This window comes from Marmota monax, unplaced genomic scaffold (assembly GCF_021218885.2).
Source record: "Marmota monax isolate L192 unplaced genomic scaffold, Marmota_monax_Labrador192_F-V1.1 WCK01_AAM20220418_F8-fsc00120, whole genome shotgun sequence".
NCBI classification, from domain to species: domain Eukaryota; kingdom Metazoa; phylum Chordata; class Mammalia; order Rodentia; family Sciuridae; genus Marmota; species Marmota monax.
Window position 1 is genome coordinate 2,664,623 of NW_026694424.1, and position 23,016 is coordinate 2,687,638.

Consider the following 23,016-nt stretch of genomic DNA (forward strand, 5'->3'; position numbering starts at 1 on the left):
ACATTATGAATATACCACAGTGAATTGTGAATTTCACCTCTCTGTATATCTATAAGACACCAATTAATAAATAAATAGAAGGAAGACCAGTAGAGCAGGGGGAAGGAGAACAGGTAGAGGGAGGAGGGGAAGGAAAAAGGAAGTATAGAGGACTGAAATGGAGCAAATTATATTACATGCATGTATGATTATGTCAAAACAAATCCCACTACTATTTATAATTATAATGCACTAATAAAAACATTTAAAAAATAAAGAGAATAGAAGCAAAGAATAAAATAACATGTGATAAAAAGAAGGAAAAGGTCAAAAATAAAAAGGTAAAGGAGTCGAAAGTGTAGGCTGAGGGACAGGCTCAGATTGTTTGGCACTGGGGTTGTTACCACATCTACCAGACTCCAGGGATCCTGCTACTTCCATAACTGGAAGCTCTTTTATGGTCACAGTGGAACTGATTTTGATTCTGGGAACCACAATTTATGAATGGGTTTGATGAACTGGAACACACACTAAGATGGGGCTCCAGCATGGTGTAGGGTCTGAGAAGCAATCACATGAGAAGCAGTGGAAAGACCTGCACAGGCTGGGCCTGGAGAAGAGGTAACTGGCAGTGTGACATGAGGGAAAAAATAATAAATTGTGTGTCTTGTGAAAAAAATAGATTTAAATTTATAATTCTTTCCCTATGAGCTTTAGAGCTAGAACCTGGTATAAAAAAATAGGGCAGCAGATTTGAGCTAAAGTACTTGTAACAAACAGCACAATCACAGAATGGAAAAAGCTTCCCAGTAAAGGGGTTGGGCTACTTAACAGTATAATTACCCAGGCAGAAGCTGGATATTTTATAAAAACAGGCTTTTGCACTAGGTGGAGGAACAGAAGAAATAGTCTGATACCTCCCCTACCCCCTCAAAAATTTCTGCACATCATTTAAAATTTTTAAATTTAGAATTTAAATTTTTAAATTTTCATTCGTATGTCCCTTTTGAGACCATTCTTATTTCCTTTCACCACATGGCTGTCCATGGTCTGACATCTTCCAGGCCCAGAACTTTTCTGTGGTATCTCTGAATCCACTAAAGAGAGTCAAGGCAATCAGTTTTGTTTATTCCTTTGAGTTTATGATCTATAGCTTGACATACCTGTTTTAAAAAATTCTTATAAATGGTTACTTGAAGCTTTAGTCTGGCTCTGGGAGCTTTAGTCTCCTTCCTATGTCTTGATTAAGAATCCTGATCATGAAATAGTGTTTCCCTATCACCTTTCAATAGCAGTGGGAAACAATACTCCACTAAGTTCCTTTTCTTCTCTTGTTTCCCTTCCCTTTCTCTAAACTAATGCTTCTGTGGAATGGGGCTGGGGCGCAGGGTGGAGAGACCATCCTGATAAAGGATTTCTTCTGATGCATTTGAAACCATCACATGCTCAATTCCATGACATGCAAAGTCCTGGGGAAGAAGGGAATTCCCAGTATTTATATAACTGTCACCTGACATTCCTGAGCCCCTGATCCTATACAGCTTTCTTTAATGAGCACTTTAATGATTTCCTTATTTATTGTGTTTATGGCTCATTGTGTCTCCCAATTGGAATGCAAACCTCATAAGGGCAGTGTCTTTGCAGGTATGTCATGAAAGTTTTGTTTCCTGTGGCATCCTAAGTTCTAGAACCAGGTCAGTCACAATGTAGGGCTTCAACATTTGCTGTGTGAATGAAAGTAATATATATTACTTTCATTTTCATATACACACACACATATATACACACATTAAAAATACTTTAATCCAAGTATATCTTAATTTTAGAATCTTAATAATTTAAGCAATATATTAATCCTGATATGATATAAAATGTATATGATGAATGTGTATATATGTGAGATGTATATATATGTATATATGCATATTTGTATGTGCATACACACACACACGCCAAGAAAAAATTTAAAAATTGATTCATGCAATTGCAGAAGTTGTAAATTCCAAAATTGCAGAGTGAACCAGCAGGCTAGAGATCCAGGGAAGAGTTGATGCTGCACTTTGAGTCCCAAGTCCATCTGCTGACAGAATTTCCTCTGCTTTGGAGGAATTGGTATTTTTCTATTAAGGCCTTCAACTGATTGGATGAGGTCCACTGACATTATTTAGAGTAATCTCTTTTATTTGAAGTCTACTAACTTAAATGCTAATTTGTTCTTTAAAATACCATCACAGAAACAACTAGAATAATATTGACAAAATATCTGGGTTCTGTTGCCTAGCAAATCTGACACATAAAATTAACCGCCATAGATATCAATCTAGTAATAGTAAAGCTGGAATGATCTTAGCAACCCACTCGTTCAATAGGCCAAGTAATTGAGTCATTGTGAGATTAATAAATGGCTTACCCAAAGTCACAGATGACCCACACAGGACTCTAAGTCTCCTGATGGTTTTCTGTTATTTAACTACAAATACTATAAAATGAAGCAATTACTTCAAGTATTTTGGTTTCTTTCTTTTGTTTAGAAAAAAAAAACTTTGTCATTTTATAGTAAAACAGTGACCAAAGCAAGGTCCTAGTCCCATATAACTGTAGGTTAGGGAGTTTATACTGTGGAGTAATATGGTTAGGGAGAAAATAACCTGACCTAAACATATGCACTTGAGTATACATAGCCTGAATTATGTTATAATTGTTTCCATTGTCTCTAGAATGTGGTCTATATTTTCACTCAGACTATAAAGGGGATGTGTGAGGGTGGAGAAGGGTTAACTGTAGTAGGTAAAATAGGATGGGTAAGATAGGACTCAATGACAAGATAATATCTGAGCGAAGACTTAAATGAAATAAAGGAGGAAGAAAATGGATATCCAGAAAAGAGAACATAAAATAGGGGAAAGAGCTAATACAAAGGCTCCAAGGAATGTGCCTGTCCATTTAAGAGACAGTAAGAAGGCCAGTGTGCCTGGAATGGAATGGGTGACTGAATGAGGGGACAAGATGGAGCACAGAAGTACACAGCTCAGATAGGGTCTCGTGTGCCACTTTCAGTTTTACTCTAATTCACTCGAGGAACCACTGGAGAGTTTGGCTAGAGAAATGTCACATGTTACTTAATTTTTAATAGAATCCCTTTGGCAGCCCAGTTTAGACTAGATTTTTGGTTGGTGGAGAGGGGAGTGGGGCGTTGTTGAAGTAGAGAGAACAGTTGAGTGAGGAGGGCATTGCAGTGGTTCAGGTGAGATTCTGATGGTCAGTTTTGTTCTTGACCCATCCAAGAAGTGGACAGATTCTGAACTTGTTCAGATTGATACTTGGAGAGTGAGAGAGAAGAGGTAAGGATGACTTAAAAATTTTGTGGTCAGAATAACTGGTAGGAAGTAGTTATCATCTACTGAGCTGGAGAGGTCCCCAGCTGTGATTGGTATGTACCTGGGGAGAAAGAATCAGAGCTCAGATGAGGACATACTTGGTTTGAGAAGTCTCTAAGACATCCAAGTGGGGATACTCTGTGAACAGATCTGTGTTTGAGATATGAAATGTGGGAGATATATATTTTCAGTTGATTTGATTAAACATTTATTGGGCAGCCTACCGTTTGCTGAGCATTGACCTAGATATTACAAGTACAAACATTAAGAACATATTGTTTTCCCCTTAGGAATCTGATAATGAGAAAAACAGATTCATCAACAAAACCTGCAATATTTAACACATGTAAACATAAAGGCCTGTGAGGCCACAGATATGAAAAGAATAAATCAATTCCACCTCTGCAAAGAGTCAGGAAGAGTTCAGAGAGACTGGTTGTGCTGGAACTTGAAGGTTAAGGAAGATTTCTCTAGGTGGACAAAGATATTCCTGACTGAGTGAAAGGCAAACGCAGTTTCACTTATCACAAAGTAAATGCGTTCAGGCATGCCTTAACTTATAACAAGTTACTCAATACCTAATGCATTTCCCCCTGTTGAAGGTAAGTACTACTATGGTTTGTATATGGTCATATATGCAACTGAGGAAACTTGTGGGGTTTAAAAATAAACAGTGTTCTGAATGGAAGTTATAAGTTTGTATCTGCTTTCCTAATAATATACATTAAACAGTGTATCTCTTCTGAAGCTTTCTACCAAATGCAATACAGCAGCCACAACAGTCTGTTTTCATGTGTCACAGAACGGTGACAGCATTTGAACACAGAGAAAAAAAGGTAGTCATTCCTTTTTTAAAAGCATGCCCCTGAAGTCATCTCAGGGTATATACAATAGAACTTAGAAAAGCTTTCATGAGTCTATTTGATAACTGCTAGATTAGATTCAGCTTCCTGGGCTCTGGAAGGGGAAGGACAAAGCAGGAAAAGGCACAGAGAGGATATGAAGTGAGAGGTTGCTTGTGGCAAAATCCGAAGGACCAACTGGGAAGGTCATGGCACAGACTGGAGTGGGGTCAGCATTTGAGGACCACCTGGTCATCATTCCTTCTAGCACTGCCCTTTCAACCAACATGGCATGTATGGACTACTCAGCAGGAGTTTTGTCCAAATGTGCCCTCATCATTTTCTTTCTCAAGTTCCCCTATATAGGAAACTCCCCCTTTAAAAGCCTCCAGACACCAGTAAACACCCCTATTGCTCCAGCAAAGCGTGGAACCCTAGAAACCAGGGACTGGGGAAAGAATCTTAAGAAAGGCCACCTAAATGTAGGTGAGATAGAACAATTCCAGTTCAAACTAAATAGCTACCTACAGCCTTTTGGGGGCAGAACAGTGGTGAAATGTATCTCTTCCAGAATTTTTCTTCCTTCATTAATTCCAGGTTCTTTGGTACTCATCCTTTGTCTAAGGAAGAGAGTTTCTTGCCAAGTCCTGGCACCCAGTGTAGGGCTTCAATGCTCTATGGATCTTCTATTCTAATGCTAAGAAGCTTAGTTCCTTTAAATTGCTGTTTAAACTTTTCTGAGTATAAACTTGGCTTTAAGTATGGAAGTTTTCTTTTAAAAAAAACAAAAAAAACCCAAATGTCTTTTAGGAAGCCAAAGCTGTTAGAAGTTTATAGATAAGTGATGTCACAACTGGCTGTTAGTAAAAAGTAAATAGTAAAAAGATCCTGTGACTAGCTGTTCCTTCAGATCTGAGACAGCCTGGAGCTGGACTTTTGTACTCTCTGCATAGAAAAGCATGTGGTGACTGAGTGTTTGACACTTCATGAAAATGACATTCTTAGCACAATGACATTCTTTGACTTTCTGAAGCACTTTGACAATTTCTTGTCTAGCTTTATTTTTCCAACAACGGGATTAGGTAGACAGGGCAAGTATTCGACAGATAAATTGTGTTCAGGGAGAGGCACTTAAAATCCTTTCCCTAGGTCACACAGGAGGACAAGCCTCAGGCTGAGAGACTGTACCTGCTCTCCCTGCAGTCCTGTGTTCTGGCTGTTAGATATACCTCTCTACTCACATGCCACGCGTCCTTGATAAATTACCTAATTTCTCCATTTTTAAAACCTCTAACATTAGGCCCTTCCGAAAACTATCTTTATACTGAGTGAATTTAGAAATGGAGGGCAAGTGAACAGGGCATCTTTGGTGGGCTCATCACGTTTTCCAACTCTCTTGCTGGATTTTCTTCCCATCCCTGTAGGAAGCGAACTTTTCTCTAAATATTCCTTTGGATGTGTTGAATGCTCTTAAACTCTTCTAGGTCCTGCCTTCTTTGGGGGAACAGGGGCGGGTGGAGAGGAAGGAAGTGTCCCGCAACTACCAATATTTTCCTCTAGGAGGAGCCGCGCAGCCCAGATGAGAGTGACACGCACCAACTCCAACTCCTCCCGGGGAAGGCTTCATCCCAGCTCCTCGGAATGCGTGGCCCCTGCAGCGCTCTGCCGCTCCGCAGCGGGTCTCGAACTGGCCTCAGCGAACTCTCGCTTCCTTTGGCTTTGGCAGCCCAGATCCAGGGGACCGCGGGCCGGGCCCGGCGTGACCCTTGGTGAACGTGGGCCGCCTTTTCCCACCCCTCCCCTCCCCTCCCATCCTCCCTTCCCGTTTCACCCCGCCCCCTCCCTCCTCCCCAAGCCTGACAGCCCGAGAGCTGCCAAGCAGGGCGCAGCCATGGGAAGAGGAGGCGGTCTAGGGAGCGGCAGCGGCGGCGGCGGCGGCGGCGGCGGCTGCTACAACGGCGGTGGCGGCGGCGGCGGCTGCTGCTGAGCCCGGGCGGCGGCGGGGACCCCGGGCTGGGGCCAGGCAGGCCGGAGGTCCCCGCGCCATCGGCCCCAGCGCGGACGCGAACCCGCGCTCTGTCTCCGGAGGCGAAGCTCGGAGGTACTGGAGGGGGGATCCGGGAGTCTTTCCCCTTTTTGTGCCAGCGGGCCTGAGAGTGGACCCTTGAACGCCAGTTCTTTATGAAAATGGGGATCAGTTTTATGCATTTGCACGGATATGTTTTTCTCCAGGTGGACTTGGGGGAGGGCTGTGCTCCCCTTTTCAAAAAGTTGTTTTCTGCTGATGGGTAGTTGTAACCCGATCCTTGCTATGCTGCTATGCTGTGTGTGTGTGTGTGTGTGTGTGTGTGTGTGTGTGTACGCGCTCGCGCACGCGCGTGTGTGTAAGGCTGGAAGTTATTGGTGGTGGGATGTGTGATTGGAAGTTGATGGGGGCGGCAAGGAGTTAGCGGAGGCAAGCGAACCATCCCACAGTAGCTCCTGCTCCGACCCAGTGTGTGCAGTGCGAGGAAAGGTTTCCTCTCAAGACAATCTTGTTAAAGTCTTAAAAAAGTTTTCTGAGTGTATGTTTGACACCATCAGTTCGCCAGGCCCGGGCAGGAACTGTTGAGGCTGCCGCCGCTGCACTGGGCGAGGGCGACCCAAGGGCCTGGAGAGGTCCGGCTGTGAGCATACCCACTGAACGCTTCTCCGCCAAGTGCGGGGCTTTTTGCGCGTTTGTGCAGGCTGCAGCTGCGCTCTGGCCACAGACGAGCTGGGGTCCGTAAAATCACAGCCACAGTCTCCGTGAACTGGGGTGGATAGAAATTGTGGCAAGCCGAGCTCTCCCAGACTTGGACACACTCCTCATTGTGAAATCAACCAGCCTTAAAGTTTTGACAGAACTGCCAAGGTTTGAGGGCTGCGGGTGAGTGGGATAACCGCGCGTCTGGAGACAGGGAACTGGCAGCACGCAAAGAGTGCGGGACAGCCATCCATTTGCGGGTGCATGGGGAAGTCTTATCTCGAGGCGAGGGTTTTATATGTAGCCAGCGGGAGGACGCCTGCTGGGACCCGGCTGCGGGGTTTCGTGGTCTGGCGCGGGGTGCATGTGGAATGGGTGTACGTGTGCGCTGTGAGAGCGCGCGCGCGAGCGTCTAGGGAGGCGTGTTGGTTCCTGAGCCAGTAGGGTGTGCAAGGGGGGAGGCGGAGACCATAGAGGTGCCGCCCGTCTGTTTGTGCCGCCGGGAGACCTTGGAAGGGACAGGGAAAGGTAACAGGAGGCCAGCGGGTTGGGAAGTCACTGGAGTTCTTGCATAGGATTAAGTACCACGGGCTTTAAAATAACTAAGCCTCTCGCCTTGGAGGGGCTGAGGCCCTGGAGGTTGCCTTGTGGAGGTTTCTGAAGGTTCTCAGGACAACTACAAGAGAGGGCCCTTGAGGGTTCTAAGGGATATGTGCATGTGTGGGTACATACACCAGAGACAGCCGGGTAGAGCTGTGAATCTGATGCCCGGTGTGGCTGTCCGTGCTTGAGAAGCTATTCACCCTTTCTCACAGACCTCGGATGTTGTGGTAGTAACTGGTGTTCCAGACAAGTTTCCATCTGAATCACCCTGGAAGTCCCTTTTTTTCTGGAATATCTCTATACCTTGGATGCGACAATTCTTGAAGCATTTCTAGAAATAAATGTTCAATAGAAATGAAATAAAATGACTTAACAGACAAGATTGTTTGATCTAATTTATTCTGTGATTGGAAGTTTTCTTTCCTTTTGAGAAAAGCAAGGCCTGTTCTCAGACTAGGTGTCAAGGGGTTTCCAGTTGCTTACAGTTTCCCTTCAGGTAGACCTTTGAGTGGAACTAGAAGGATGTTTTTTATAGCCTTGGGATCCTTGGAAAACATGTCGGTAACTTAAAAATTTGCCCCGACTCTCATCTGCTTCTTCCACTCTTTTAAACTTTTGGCTTCACATTAGTCTAAGGAAAGTTGGTGAGTCAACATTCAGCCTTTTCTCTCTCTCTCTCTCTCTCTCTCTCTCTTTTTGAGTAAATATATCACAGTGAAATTATATTTTTGGTTTTCTGAATACCAGGGAAAGCCAACACTTAATGGGCAAAGGTGTGAAATGAAAGTCTATAAATGCAATGACTAAGTGACGGCATGAGTGCACTTTTTTTTTCGCAAAGTGAGCATAACTTTGCTTCTCAAATATTTGTCCTAGCCAGAGTTTAAGACAGTGTTTTTGATTATTAGCTTTTAAACAGCAGACTCCACATCATAAACCACTTTAAAAATGGACACTACAGGCCTTCTCTATGCTATCTCTGGTGCCTGTGTTAACAGATGTTTATGGTGCTTAGTAACCTATGGGATTGTCATGTTGAGTATCTCATTAGCTCAGGACATAATGTTTACAGCACAATGTAATAAACGAAGCCACAGTTGCAGCCTGCTTCTGCCAAAAGCATGAAGCACCCCAGTGTGGAAACAAATCTTGAAATTGGTCCAACTTGGCCTGCCTTTGTGGCTATCTGCTGGTAAGCACTGTTAATGTAAAGATAAAACCGAGTAAGAATGTGGAACAGCAGACTGTTTAGCTTTTTTAAAAAAAAGGGAGGGGGCAAGGGCTATGTCTTTTAAATTTGCTAACCTGAAGATTAAGCCTTTTTGTTCATTTCACTAATAGGTTGCACAATTAGGGAAACCTGAATTGCTTTTAAATAACATTTTTTTAAAAATACATGAATTAAAAGCACTCATTTTTCTTAGTATGTTCACAAGTGTCCACACAAATCAACAGTTTTCTTTCTTTTTTTTTGTTTAATAAAAGAACAGGCTGGCAGGGCATAGTGCAAGCCTGTAATCCCAGCAGACCAGAAGGCTGATGTAGGGAAGATCAAAAGTTCAAAGCCAGCCTCAGCAACTTAGTGAGGCCCTGAGTAATGAGGTGAGACACTGTCTCAAAATAAAAAATAAAAAGAGGCTGAGGATGTGGCTCAGTGGTTAAGCACTCTTGGATTCAAACCCTGGTACCAAAACGAAAAACCAAAACACAGGCTGGGGGCATTGCCCAAAGGTAGAGCAGTTGCCTAGCATATGTAATGCTTTATGTTTAACCCCCAGTACCACAAAACAAAAACAAAACAAATAAAAAACCCTATAACTGCTATAGTAGTGATTTAAATAATCTGAGCATTCACATTACTTAGCCACCTTTTGAATATTGAATTTTTAAAAACTGAAGCATCCTAAAATTAGAGTAATCCCCTCAGTCAATAGTGCAAATAAGATAATATAGAATAACTTTTTGGAAAGTGATTTTTTTTCAGCCTGGAACAGATATAGTGTAAATAACATGCCCAGGTAAGTCTCTGTTCAGCACACACATTTCCAGTGTCTGAGAAAATGGGCTAGTCCCTCTGCCAGTTGAGAATCTTCTTTTAGAATGGACTGGTCAGTGAGGAAGTAAGACTTTATTTCTAGAAAGTTTTTCTGTGTACCGAGTCAACACTTCTCTCCATAGCCTACACAATGAATTTAATCTCTCTTCCCTTTGAGCATTATATCTGAAAACAAACATTGTTTTCCTTGCTCCTAGATTGCCATTTTTTTCCCTCCTATTCTTGCAGTTGTTGCTTATACACTGTGGGTTTCTGTCTTTCTTTACCCTGAACACTATGCCCTAGGTTCTACATTCTCTGAATCCTTCCTAATATACATTGTCTAAAACATAAATTTGGAATTCTTACTTTTGGACATTCTATATCTATTAAGATACCTTGATATTCATTAGGTGTGTGTGTGTGTGTGTGTGTGTGTGTGTGTGTGTTTTGCCATCTCATTACTTCATTGACTAATCAAGCCTGTAGATGAGGTAACAACTTGTTTTTTCATATTGTTACTCATCCATAGTCGAAGCTTTTTAATAGCTTCACAGCACTTTTTCATGCCTGAACTTATTATAAACCCATGAAAAGTCTTAATGGACAGATAAATAAAATTCTATATGCCATGTTAATAGCTCCTTAATTTATCCTTATTAAGGAATATCAACCAAAATCATGGAATGTAGAATGTTCTGAAAGTAAGTAAGTTAAAGCTGCGTCTTACAGTTAGTGACTATGATGTATTCTTTTCATAGGCCTTGTTGTGTCTGCTTCCATGTGCATGAGTCAGTACTAGCAATCAGGCATTTATTGCAGGTTTGCTCTGCCCAAGTCCCGGTGCCATCTGGCCCCAAATGAGGTGAAAGTACATCAGAGAGAAATGCTTCCTTGGGCAACTGGGATTTGAAGTATACATATCAACAACCTACTTTATCTCAGGCAGTAAATGGCTTGCTGATATCATAGGGAAGCTGGAACCCTCATAAGCATATATATCACAGCCTCAGTGTGAACTGAGGACCTTGTGTCCTGTTTTGTATTGAAAAAAGAATTGAACAAATAGTCTGTTACTCCTGGCTTCTCAAACCCAAGCCACTTTTGGAGAAGGGCAGCAAAGCTGGTTTATGCATAGAGAGGGTATGGCTCAAAAACAAGCATTTGGGGGCCCATTGACTTGAGCTTTACCACCTATATGCAAATTAGCTCCTCTGGGGCTTCCTTTTCTGTGAAAATGATAATGCCTACCTTCCTGGCTGAGGTATTTCCATAAAAGCTTTGTAGCATCTATGGCCAGCTCTGTGCATTAGACACCTACCTGGCATGATTGATTTTTCTTCTATGTGCTGTCTGGGGCTTCCTAACTAAATTATGAGTTCCTCCTGCTACCTGCTGAGATTCTGCCACAAGAGTGCCCTCCTGAAAGAAGTGTTTACAGTGGATGATGACGACTGTGTTACTTTTCAGCAACTCTGAATGGGAAAGAAATAGCTGCTTTTCTTAGGGGAGACAGAAACAATCCATCATATAAACTGACACCTGGGACTATCAGAAGCTTATATTTTTGTGGACAGATCTTCAGTCAGGACAAGAAGACCATGACACTTATGCTCTTAGATGAAATTGCCTGTATATGTGTGTTTGTCGTCTCATGTCATCTCCTTGCTCTGTGGTTTCATATGTATTTGTTTCTATGCTTTATTCTATTCTCATATTAAGGAAAGAGGAAACAATAAAAAATGAAGTTTTTTTTAAAGTTCAGAATTAATTTACTATTCTTGCCTTCATTGCGCCTTCTCTCAACTTACAGCAGATCCATTGATAAGTTCTAGGGTGCGCAGTTTTTCAAACTAAAGTCCTCCTTTGATATGGGAAACATCTAAGTTAGTTAGGTGTTGTATGAAATTATAGTAAAGTATGTGTCAGGAAATCTAGGACCTCTCTGAGTTCTCCCTCTAATGGACTTTGTAACTTTTGCAAACTCTTTAACCATCCTGGAATTCATATTTCTTACATGTTAATTTTTTATTATTTACCAACATGTTAAAATAAACAAAGTGGGGATAAATAAGACTACCCCTTAGGATGCTTTTCAGGGGTATGGTTTGAATCCATTTCATTATCAAATCTCTCTCTCTCTCTCTCTCTCTCTTTGTTAATTCCTTTGATACTTTGCTTGCTTGAGTCTCTCTGAGAATACTTATTTCATTCATTTTTAGTTTTGTGATCTGCTTTATTATATATCTCTCTTCCAGGCTGTAGAGTTCTTAAGAACAAAGAAAGTAAATTTTATTTATTTCTACATTTTCCCATGCTTTGCTGAATGCCACATTCAGAAAGGTGGAACGTCTTAGATGGTTAAGCTATAACTTATATCACTTATTTGGCAATATACAGCCATATTAAACATAAGAATTGAGAAATAGTGTTTGCTTCTTTTATTCCCTGATCATTAATTTTTTTAATCAATTAAGTAAAACAAAAAAATGTTACCACATGTGCTTCCAGATGCCTTTCAAAACCAACACAGTTCATCATGAGCTGATGCAGGAAGTCTTTCAGAAGCAGTTTTCATTGTTGTTGCTTTTGCTTAAGCTAAAGGTAAAATTTTCTTAAGCTAAAGAAAATTCTGTGCTGGGGGCCAGATTCTTGAAAGAAGGGTGACAGGTGACAGAGAGTCATTGTTGTTTTAGCCTCACTTTCTTTTCTTATTGCTCTCTCTAGCTTTTATTATGAACCTTGGTCAGGCACTGATTTTTACTTAGTAATGGTTCCAAAAGGCAGTGATTTTGTCAGACCTTGCTGGGCTGTGTGATTTTAATTATTATCTAAACTTACTTCATTCTAAAATCAGTTGATAATTTCTCCTACAGAGACCTTAAAACTTTTAGACGTGTTTATCACTTTGATTAGGGCTTGCTTCTTTGGTATAGACTAGAATTTTGGCTAGTTTTCCTCACACTAATATCATTTTCCCAATGAGTTATACTTCAAATAGATACTTTTATATACCTTCCTATGGTGGACAACCCGCTGTGCTAGACTTGCTATAATTCCTTGATTGTTTCATCACTAGTTTATACACAAACATTTAAAGTCGCCTATAATTTATATTTTCTGAAAAGAGGTATCCTGCTGGGCATAGTGGCACATCCCTGTGATCCCAGTGGCTCTGGAGGCTCAAGCAGGAGGATCAGAAGGTGGAGGCCAGCCTCAGCAAAAGTGAGGCACTAAGCAACTCAGTAAGACCCTAACTCTAAAGAAAATACAAAACTGGGTTGGGGATATGGCTCAGTGGTCACATCCTGAATTCAATCCCCAGTCCCTTCCCCGCCGCCCCCCCCCAAAAAAAAAAAATAAATAAAGAGGCGTCCTTTTTGTTCTCTTAGTATACAGTAGACATATGATAAAGTCATTTGTCCAAAGAAAATCGTTTTTCTTTTATTGCTTAAAAATGTATTTATTATATTAATAATTATATCCATCCCTTTTTCCCTTTGAGTTGTCATAACAAGAAAATGTAGAGCATGACCATCACAAAAGAGTCATAGGTAGTTCTTTCCCTGTGCTTATTGAAACCGAACTAGTGATTTGTGTGAGGCATGCTGCAGTCAGCCCATCTGAACTTTGATGAGAAACTCAGACTTCCAGTTTTGTTTGCCTTTGGTCAGAAAGCAGCCTTTGTTCATGGTCAGCATGGTGACACAGGATTCTAATTTACCCTATGAGCTGTTTCTCTGGACACCTTCAAGCTATGTGATGATTATCCCAGAAACCCTCAATTTGGCTAAGCAAAGTGAAGAGTAGTCGGGTGTATGTGAAAGATAATTTGTGAAATCAGCCCTGAAGATAGTGTCTTCAGTGGCTTTCTCCCCTCAGGATTGAAGAAAATACCAGAATGCCTGAGCAAGATGATGATGAATGAGGGAAAGATACCATGTTTATATGTACCAAGTCAAAGATTAAAGGAAAAAGAAAGAATGAAGGGGAGGGAGCGCCTTTGTTCATATTAGCAATATGGCATATTATTTCCCTTTGGACATCAGCATTCGATGTTTTGCTTGTCATCGATGTTCAGTAAATAATATATCGATGGCCTTAGCAGGTAGTGACACATTAAGTGTTGATAAGAAATGCATGGAGAGTCTGGGGAAAAGGGATGTAGGTAGGATCAGATGGTAATTAATTATACTAATTAATTGGATCTAAGTGTATCATATAATTTTTTTTATAATTTGGATTATTAATTGGATCTAAGTTTATAATACAAATTCGACATTATTTCTGTTTTAGTCAACTTTTTTCTTCACTGTGACCAAAAGACTTACAAGAACATTGGAGGAGGGGGAAAGTGAGGTGAGGCAGATAATCATGGTGGAAAGGTGGTGGAGGAGGGCAGCTCAGGTCTTGGCCACAAGTAGTGCGGAGGGCGTTCCTTTCATCAAGGGTAAAATATAAACCCCTAGAGCACACCCCCACTGATCTACCTTCTCCAGCTTCACTCTACCTGGCTACAATTACCACCCAGTTAATCCACATAAGTGGATTACGCCACTAATTAGATTACACCTCTCTTATCTCAATCATTTTGCCTTTGAATGTGCTGACATGGTCTGACACAAGAGTTTTGGGGGAACACTTCATATCTAAACCATAACAATTTCCTTAGACGAACGGTGGCACCAGGATTTGATGACCAGCTTCCCAAGGTCAATCTTGCTCACAGCTTTGGAAACATCTAGCAATTTTTTTAATATTTAAAGCAATAAGGAGACATGTTTTGGATTTTTACCTAAAATTCAGCAGGAATTGGAAGATGTATCTACTTTGCCAGGCTTTGCTATACCCCTCATGAAACATGAAGTTTTAATTCTCTTTGCTTTTGTTGTATAAAGTTTAGTGTTTTATATTTATTTCTTTCACTATATATAGGATCTGTGAAATTAATTATATTATCTGAAAAGTACTTTGAAAAGCACTTGGGAAAAGATCCTGAATAAATACTAAAAAAAAAAAAAAAAAAAATAGTGCACAGGATGTAAGTTTGGTCAAGCCAGTGGTATTTTTGGTATCACTCTGAAATATCAAAGGCAGAATATGTATTTATTAAGCCATTATTGTGTTCCCAGGAATGTGCTAGGCCCTAGGGAATATAAATGTAGTATAAGACATGACCCTTGACTTTGAGACCCAACATTCTAGCTGGGAAGACAATATTATTAATATATGTGGTTTGATTTTGGAACAGTTGATGACTGTGTGATTCAATAAAAATTCTCATATGGAGCTACAAATGCTACATTTTGTTAGAGAGAAGAGGTATCTTTTGGACTGAAGGATTTGGGGTAAGGCTTCAATCAGCAAAGTGGCTCCTGAGCTAGACCTTCAATTTTTTTTATTTTTATTTTAAAAAAGATTGAAGATGTTTTGTGCAAGCTGGTTGGGAACTGAGGGTCAGGAATTATACCCAGAGCTCTGGGGTTATTGGTAACAGGTGGGCAGGAAGAGTTTACCACACTGTGGATTTGTCATCCATTGGAAACTCTTCCCATTTCTTGGCTTAGCTACTGGGGCAGCCACATAGAGCCTAGTGCTTGTTGGAGAGTAGTCGCTGCTACAGGGTTTCTGTATCCTTCTATTTTCTGAACATTATGTAAATTCAATATTAAACTTCTTTAGCAGTATTCTAAGAGGCCTATTAAAAGCCTATTAATATATGACTTCCTTTTAAGAATATGATTTCAATGGGCCTTATAAAGCGAGAGAAAGCCTGAGGTTCCTTCTGTCCTCCCCTACCTAGCTGGCCTAGCAGGGCCATAAGACTTCTTAGGAATTGAAATCACCCAGCAGTGTTTTTATCCAAGGTTCTGCTGCTCTAGTAGTAGTGCGTAGGAGCATTTGGAAATATCGTTGTTACAAGAACTGGAGTGTTTAGGTGTTTAGCACCCAGAGTCAGGGATGCTAAGTTTCTGGAATGCCAGGAGCAGTCCTATACAAAGAAGAGTGACGCCTACCCAATGCCAGTAGACCCCTGCTATTACTTTTGAATCCAACATTCTCACTTTATTGACAGGCAAGGAAATAGGGATGCCTGAGAAATGACAGGACCTCCTTCTAGAAGTGACAGTGACAGATTCATAACTCACTTTCAGCTTTCTTTCAAGGGCTTTTTCCTGCTACATCACATTAGCTTCTGTGAATGTGGGTTTTAGTCAGCTTTCCGTCACTGTGACCGAAGGGCCTGACAAGAACAACACAGAGGAGGAAAAGTTTACTTTGGCTCATGATTTCAGAAATTTAGCTGACTTCTAGCTCTAGGCTCAAAGTGACGCAGAACGTCATGGTATAAAGGCATGACAGAGGAAAGCCGTTCAGGACATGGCATCGGGAATGGGGGACCTCCCAAAGGCACGCCCCCAGTGACCCACCTCCTCAGTCACACGCTATCTGCCTATAGTTACCATCCAATTAATAGCAGTGGATTAATTCACTGATTAGGTTAAAGCTCCTATAATCTAATTTAACCTCTGAACATTCTTATATTGTCTCACACCTGAGCTTTTGGGGGACACCTCACCCAAACCAGTACAATATGGAATATAACCATGAATAGCATTTTCTTAGTTCATTTTGTTTTGTTAATAACATACTACCACCGACTGGGTAAATTATAAAGCTCTAGTGGTAGCTAATAGTTCTGATCTGCGGGCTACAGCCACATCTGGTGATTGCCATCTTGCTGTCAGATTGTAATTCAGTGCAGGGTATCACATGGCAAGAGATAGGGAGCAAGTGTGACCCTTCTGGTCTTTCTCCCTTTTCTTCTAAAGCCACAAGTATTCAGTCCTGGGGGTTTCACCTTGATGAATTTATCCAATCCTAATCACCTCCTACAGGCCCCATCTCTAAACACTACAGTCCGATCAAGTTTCCACCCTTTAATACTTCACAATGGGGTTTAAATTTCAAACATAAACTCTTGGGGGACAAACCATAGCAAGCATGTTGTTTATCTCTGTCATTCATATGGGAGAGTGACAGTTACGTTAACTGTCCAAGCGGGTGGATTATGATTGATACACCTGATACAAACTAGAATTTCTTTCTACTGAGAACACACAGATTTGCTAAAAAATTCCAGTTGCCTTTTGAAGTGCCAACCACTGTGAAAGCCTAATAGTAGGTTGACATTCTGGAAAGGACATGGAGTTGGATTCAGAATCACACAAATCTGCCTTGTCCAAGTGGATTTGAATCCAGCTCTGCCTGTTGTTCTTTACTACCGTTATGACTCTAAGCAAGTGAATGAATCTCTCTCAACCTTATCTGAAAAGTGGGAGATGGTGATTCGCACTTCACAAGGATATTGTAGTTTAAATGATTTGAAACAGTGCCTGGCACATATCCGATAATACAGAGAGAATATTGTCTACAGCACCCCTTTGAGAGGCTCTGAGTGTGAAGACTTAAAACTTCTGCAATAAAACTCCTGCTTCAATCACGGTTTTTTTTCCTCCTCCTTTGCCAGTCAGCCAAACTAGGAATTTAATGAGTACTGCTGAAATTTCTCTCCTTTGACAGAGTATTGGCTAGAGATTAGTTTCTTGTGATTTTTATGTCTTTGCACCTATACTATCTCTATACAGCAAAAATGCAGGATAACATATCCATGTGGTTATTAGTGGTTTATGAAATTTGGATTTTAAAAATCAACATTGAATTTTATTCTTGATGTAGAAGTTTCTCAGAGAGATTTCTGCCTGCCAATGATGGGAGATCGTATAGGTGAGTTGTTACTTTTGGCAAATTAAGGAATAATGGAAAGTTGGCTAGTGGAGTGGGGGGTTATGGTCAAAGCCATTTCTGGGTAAAGAATAGCCTATAGCACACAAAATGCTTAATGTGTTTTAATCCTTGACTTTGAAGAAGTAGGCAGACATGGACACATAGGCACATGATTTGACTTCATAGGAACACCTTAAAATTGTTTCTTTAATGGGGCTGGGATTATGAAAAATAAAGGCATTTTGTTGTGTTCATCTACACCTAAAAAATAAATATAAAAAAATTGTTTCTTTAAGGGCAAGTCTCTAAAAAGTAAATTCATGATGCTCCTATAGATATAAAATGAAAAGATTTTAAATAATACAGATATTAATTAATGAGATAACTTGTAAAGATGATACAGTCATTTCAAAGGAGAAAAATGCACCACCAATATATAAAATATTGAAAAGAATTTGCGAAACAAATCCACCAGATCCACTAAATATAACGTATTTGCATTTGTATGGACAAAAATTATTCTCAGGATCATTTCTACAAGTTAAATTCTAAGTCCTCAGAACTGCAAAATAGCCTCTTCAAGGACAAAGACTCACTGCTTCAGGATTGGCTAATCCTGGGAAGCTTCAGCATTTTATTGAAAGGCTATCCAGTGATCTCTTTTGCACATCTCAGTCTTAAGTAGTGCCTTACGTGTACTTCATGATTCCATTGGCTACCATTCTTGCTTTAACTGCTAATTTACTGATGAAAATTTGGTGAGGTGAAATTCCTACAGCATTGGGGAAGTCCTTAAATATTCTAAATGTGTTCTTTTGATTATGGGAAATCTTAGACACAAAGTAAAGATGATAGAATTTTGAGTCCCTGGGTACTTATTACTGTGCTTTAACGATGATCAGTGTTTTACCAATCTTGTTTCACCTTTTCACTTTGCCCCTGAGTATTTTAAAGCAGATCCCAAGTCATCCTCTATTGTCCTGTGCATGTAAAAATACTTTGGTGTGCATCTCTGGTGAAGAAGCCACCTATTTTTAAATAACCGCATGGCCTATACATTATGGGTATAGAGATTATACGTTATGAGAAAACAATTTATTTTTCAGGCCTAGCTTTCTATTTGTTTACAAAAGCAGGCAAGTTATAATGGAGAGAAGATTTCAACAAAGTAGCATCAGTGTGTGTAGATCTTTATAAGACTGGCTCTCTCTTGTCATTCAAGCCCAGATCAAGTATTACCTTCTCAGAAAGGGCTTCTCTGACCCCTAACCAGATAACCTTCTCTCCGTTAAGTCATGCTCTCATATGACCCTGTTTTATTTTCTTGACAGATATATCACTATCTAATATTATCTTGTTTATTAATTTATTTTTTCCCATTTCTATGACAAAAATGTGACCTTTTGTGTCTTCTTCACTCTGTATCCCATAGAAAATGCCTAGTAAATTTTGGTTGAATGAACAAATGAATGCAATTTTATCATTAATAGGGATTTTTTTTAGCATTCTTCCAAACATTTATTTCCTTTCCACATATCCAAAAGTGTGTAGCACTCATATGTCAATCCCTAACGTATTTGTCAGTTTGATGAAGTTTTTTCCTGGTTTGGAGTGAAGAGTTCTTTTCAGGGACCAAAGATAATCATGGACATCTGTAAAAAATCTCCTTATAAATGACCTTGAATTGTTATATTCAATAGAAACTTTACTACAAATATGCAGAAATGGTTATGGGAGCTATGCCCAGTTTCTCCTAGAAGCAGACTATGAGACAAGTAAGAGGACTTCATTTGGGATATTGAAGGAAGGAAGGAAAAGGAGCCATTAATGGGCACATCGAGAAGAAAGTTACCACCATTAGCAACTGAAGTTTAATCCTTCTAGAGAGATTTTTGGAGCCTGAGTAAAAAATGTCCAAGGTTGAAAGAGTTTGAATGTTTACCCATCAACTCCCATCAATCATTAGTTCCTGGGCCCCAGTTTTGGGCAGGGCAAAATAGTCTCCGGGTGCTAGAGACAACTAACTGTCAGGCAATTCAAAATTAGGCAGCATGAAGTGGCAGAGCTTAGAATATGATTGGAAAAGGACGAGTAACTTGCATTGAATAGTACAGTATAATTTTTTACAATATGCTTTTAATTGGGGGCTAATTTTAGATTCATAAAAAAAGTTGCAAAGACTATATAGAGTTCCTGTATAACTCCCTCCTACTTTCCTCTAATATTAACATCCATAATAATGATATATTTCTCAAAACTAACTTTAATACAATGCTATTAACTAAACTCCAAACTTTATCTATGTTTCCAAGGTACTTCCACAAAATGTCCTTTTTCTTCTATTCCAAGATTCAATTCAGAATACCATGCTGCATTTGATTTAATGAATTTTAAATACTGTGCATGTGTGTCTTTTGTTTCTCCTCTGTTAAACTAGCTGGTCTTTGCAACTACATAGTAAATTTTATAAGGGTAAGCACAGTGAGGTTGAATCCAACCTCATGTTGAACACAAAGCATGTTCTCAAAATTAATCAAATATCTCAAATCAATCACAAAAAGAATAAACCTTTATTCAGTAGGTCTATGCTCAGTTGTGCCTACATCAGTAAGCTAAGAGATACTTATAACAGTGTGATAACTTGGAAGAAATTTGATTTTGAACATGTACTCTGAATATCAAAATTGAATTAGGATCCCTTATATCACAAACTGAGTCTCTACCATGTGCCTAGTGTCCTTAAGTGTTATCACACTTCATTCCTGCGAACAGTGAGGCACACTGCCTCAAATAACTTAACTGGGAGAATGAGACTCAGTTCAGTCAAAATCTTGCCCAGGACTCACAGATAGTAGCAAAATTGAGAGTAAAAATATTTCTCTGATGCCAGAGCCTATGCTTAGTTACAATACTCTTCCCCCCTTGCCTGACCCCTATGCTTGATGACATTGTTTTAGGGATAAAAGTTTAAAATATTCTGTATTATCAAGCTGTAGCAGTAAACTGGATTAAGTGTCAGCCTTGACATTTTGGATTAATAGATTTGTAAAATCTGTTATCTTTTTAACATGCAGATGTTCACATAAATTGCCCACGGAGCTCTTCGGAAAGTCACCCATACTCAATTAATCAGTAATATTTTGATACAGGGCCAACAATAGACACCAAAGCAAGTTTCTCTAAAAGGCAGGGCATTGATGTTACATAATAATTCAAAGTATTTTATCATTCTATAATGTGTCTGAGTGTGAATAGTTAACATCCATTTCTCAGTCTGTCCATAGTGTACTTTTTAAAACAGTGTTACATGAGGGATATGGAATAATAAATGAACTCTTTGACTGATCTCTATATGTGTAGTGGTACAACTTGAAAATTGCCATTGGTTGCCTTAGAACTCTGGGCATGAAGTTCAGAAGTAGGAATTCTTGTTAATTATTTGAGTTTTGACTCTGTGAAGATAAACAACATGGGTATCTAGGCTAACCGATGCTAAAATTCCTCTAACCTCTAATTCTAAATTCAGGAAAGAATGGGCCTTAAGGGTTTTTTTGTTTGTTTGTTTATTTTTCCTTTGATTATAAGTTTTTGGAAGCCTAGAGTTAGTATCTAATAACATAAAATCTATGTAAAACACCCGCTATTGTCTCAGAATGAGATCTAATTTCTAAGATATGATGGAACAATCATGCAAAAAATGGGCTTTTTCTTTCTTAGAAGGAAAAAGTAGGAACTGACCCAACGTAATCCTTTCAGATTCTAACATTTAAACATTGCACACTCTTAAAGGAGAAAAAAAATATTTATTTTTCAGAACAGATATAGGAAATTCTTTATTTCTATATCTACATTAAGTTGGCAGAGTTTTAAACCATAACCTTTCATCCTTTATGCAATTATAGGCATAAGCTGAATGCAGATTTCAAACTATTCCACAAAGCCTTCTCAGAGTGACCAGAAAACAGAAGCAGGCTGGTTGTCCTACAGGGCTGAAGCTCTGGCAACCCCTGCACTTTCATTTTTACATACAGTGCTTCAGAAAAATTTTAAGTTGAAGAGACTGCCTCTCTTTCTTAAGGAAAAAAAAAATGCTAACAAAACTATTTAAACCTCTGTATATTTTCTTGTATTGCACAGACTGCTTTTCTTTTAGGGATTTTCTTTTAAGAATTCCTCTGATTTCTAGAAGAAAAATCACATCAACCTTTCTACATCTAAATTTCAGACTTACTTTTCTAACTGCTAGAGCGTAAGCACTTACAGGGCAAAGCACTATGCATTCTCTACTTAGCCAGCATTCAAATTATTTACTTGACCAATTACTGCTGCAAGGCAACACTAGAGAAGTGCTTGCTGTATATGGTCAGAGCTATACCAGGTCCTTTTTAATATTATATTTAAAAAATTTTTTGAGTAGATGGACACAATACCTTTATTTTATTTATTTGTTTTTATGTGGTGTTGAGGATCGAACCCAGTGCTTCACACTTGCTAGGCAAGTACTCTACCCCTGAGCTACAACCCCAGCCCCTTATATTATGTATTTAATCCCGTACAAAATCCTACAATCCATATGATGATACATTTGGTGGAACTACGATATGGGGAGGTTGAATAATTTGTTAAAAGGCCTGGTGTCAAGACTCAACCCAGATCCTCCTAATTCCAAATGCATCTAACTCATGCTTCTTACCATTGCCTTTGTGATGGTTCTTTAATATTGTTTCTTTTAAGAAATGGAGTTTAATTTCCCTCCCTGTGGGTGAGAGCTGATCTTTGTGACTCATTTCTAATGAACAAAGTGGAAGTGACGATGGGTGACAATGGAGACTTCCAAGGCACTGTGGCTCCTGTCCTTGTTGCTCTGTCTCCTACACCTATTGGACCAGTCTCTCTCGCCAAAAACAGATTCTGTGTTTTAGGTTTCCCTATGGAGAAAGTCACATGAAAGGAAGTGAGGGATTTTCAAAAGCCTGTATCAAATGAAGAGCTGAAGCCTGCAGTCCAGTACCCTGGGTGAAACTGAAGCTTTTTGCCAGCAGCTACCCTGAGGGTAAGCTTGGAGGTGGAGGCTTCAGCCCCCACTGACAGCTTGACGGTGACCTCATGAGAGTCCACAAGACAGAACCACACAGCTGAGCCTCAGCTTATTATCTTGTGGTAAGATCATAAATATTATTTTAAGATAATAAAATAATAAATAAGTGTGGGGTTAGTTTCTTATGGAGAAATAGAAAAGTAATGATAGATTGATAGTGCCTTAGTCACTTTTTAAAAAAGATCTTGATTTCAATAAATCTTAAATTTTAAAATATTAACACAGCAAGAAAGAACTTTTCAGAAAAAAGCCTTGCCCATTTAAGTTAAAACATTAATGCCCAATGAACATAAGTTATAAAGACTTCTCTAGAATTTGTGATTTTGTAAGTCAAAGGACAACTGCTTTAAAAATCTATGGTTTCAAAAGGAAAGATATTAATAATAATATTGCCAAAGATAGAATTTTGAATTTTTAAAAAATACTCATGGTAATTCCCGAGAAGTATTCTATTTGGTGAGTTATCCCTCTTAATCTTAAATTGTAGGGAACATGCTTACACTTTCCATGATTTAAAGATGAATATAAAGCAAAGTTGAATTTTAACCTCTTTCCTGGTGGTTTTACTC

At 39.5% G+C, this 23,016-nt stretch overlaps 1 protein-coding gene across 2 annotated transcripts in view; it reads left to right on the plus strand.

Annotated features, from left to right (window-relative positions):
* Nucleotides 1–6,158: 6,158 nt before the first annotated feature.
* Nucleotides 6,159–23,016, plus strand: part of Ghr (growth hormone receptor) — a 243,193-nt gene continuing 226,335 nt past the window's right edge. Inside the window, exon 1 of one of the 2 annotated variants that reach the window (XM_046468261.2) lies at nucleotides 6,159–6,299. The gene's annotated coding sequence lies outside the window, so the exon portion shown is untranslated. Of the gene's footprint in view, nucleotides 6,300–22,300; nucleotides 22,510–23,016 lie in introns of those variants that run through there. The other variant, XM_046468260.2, reaches the window with a different exon arrangement.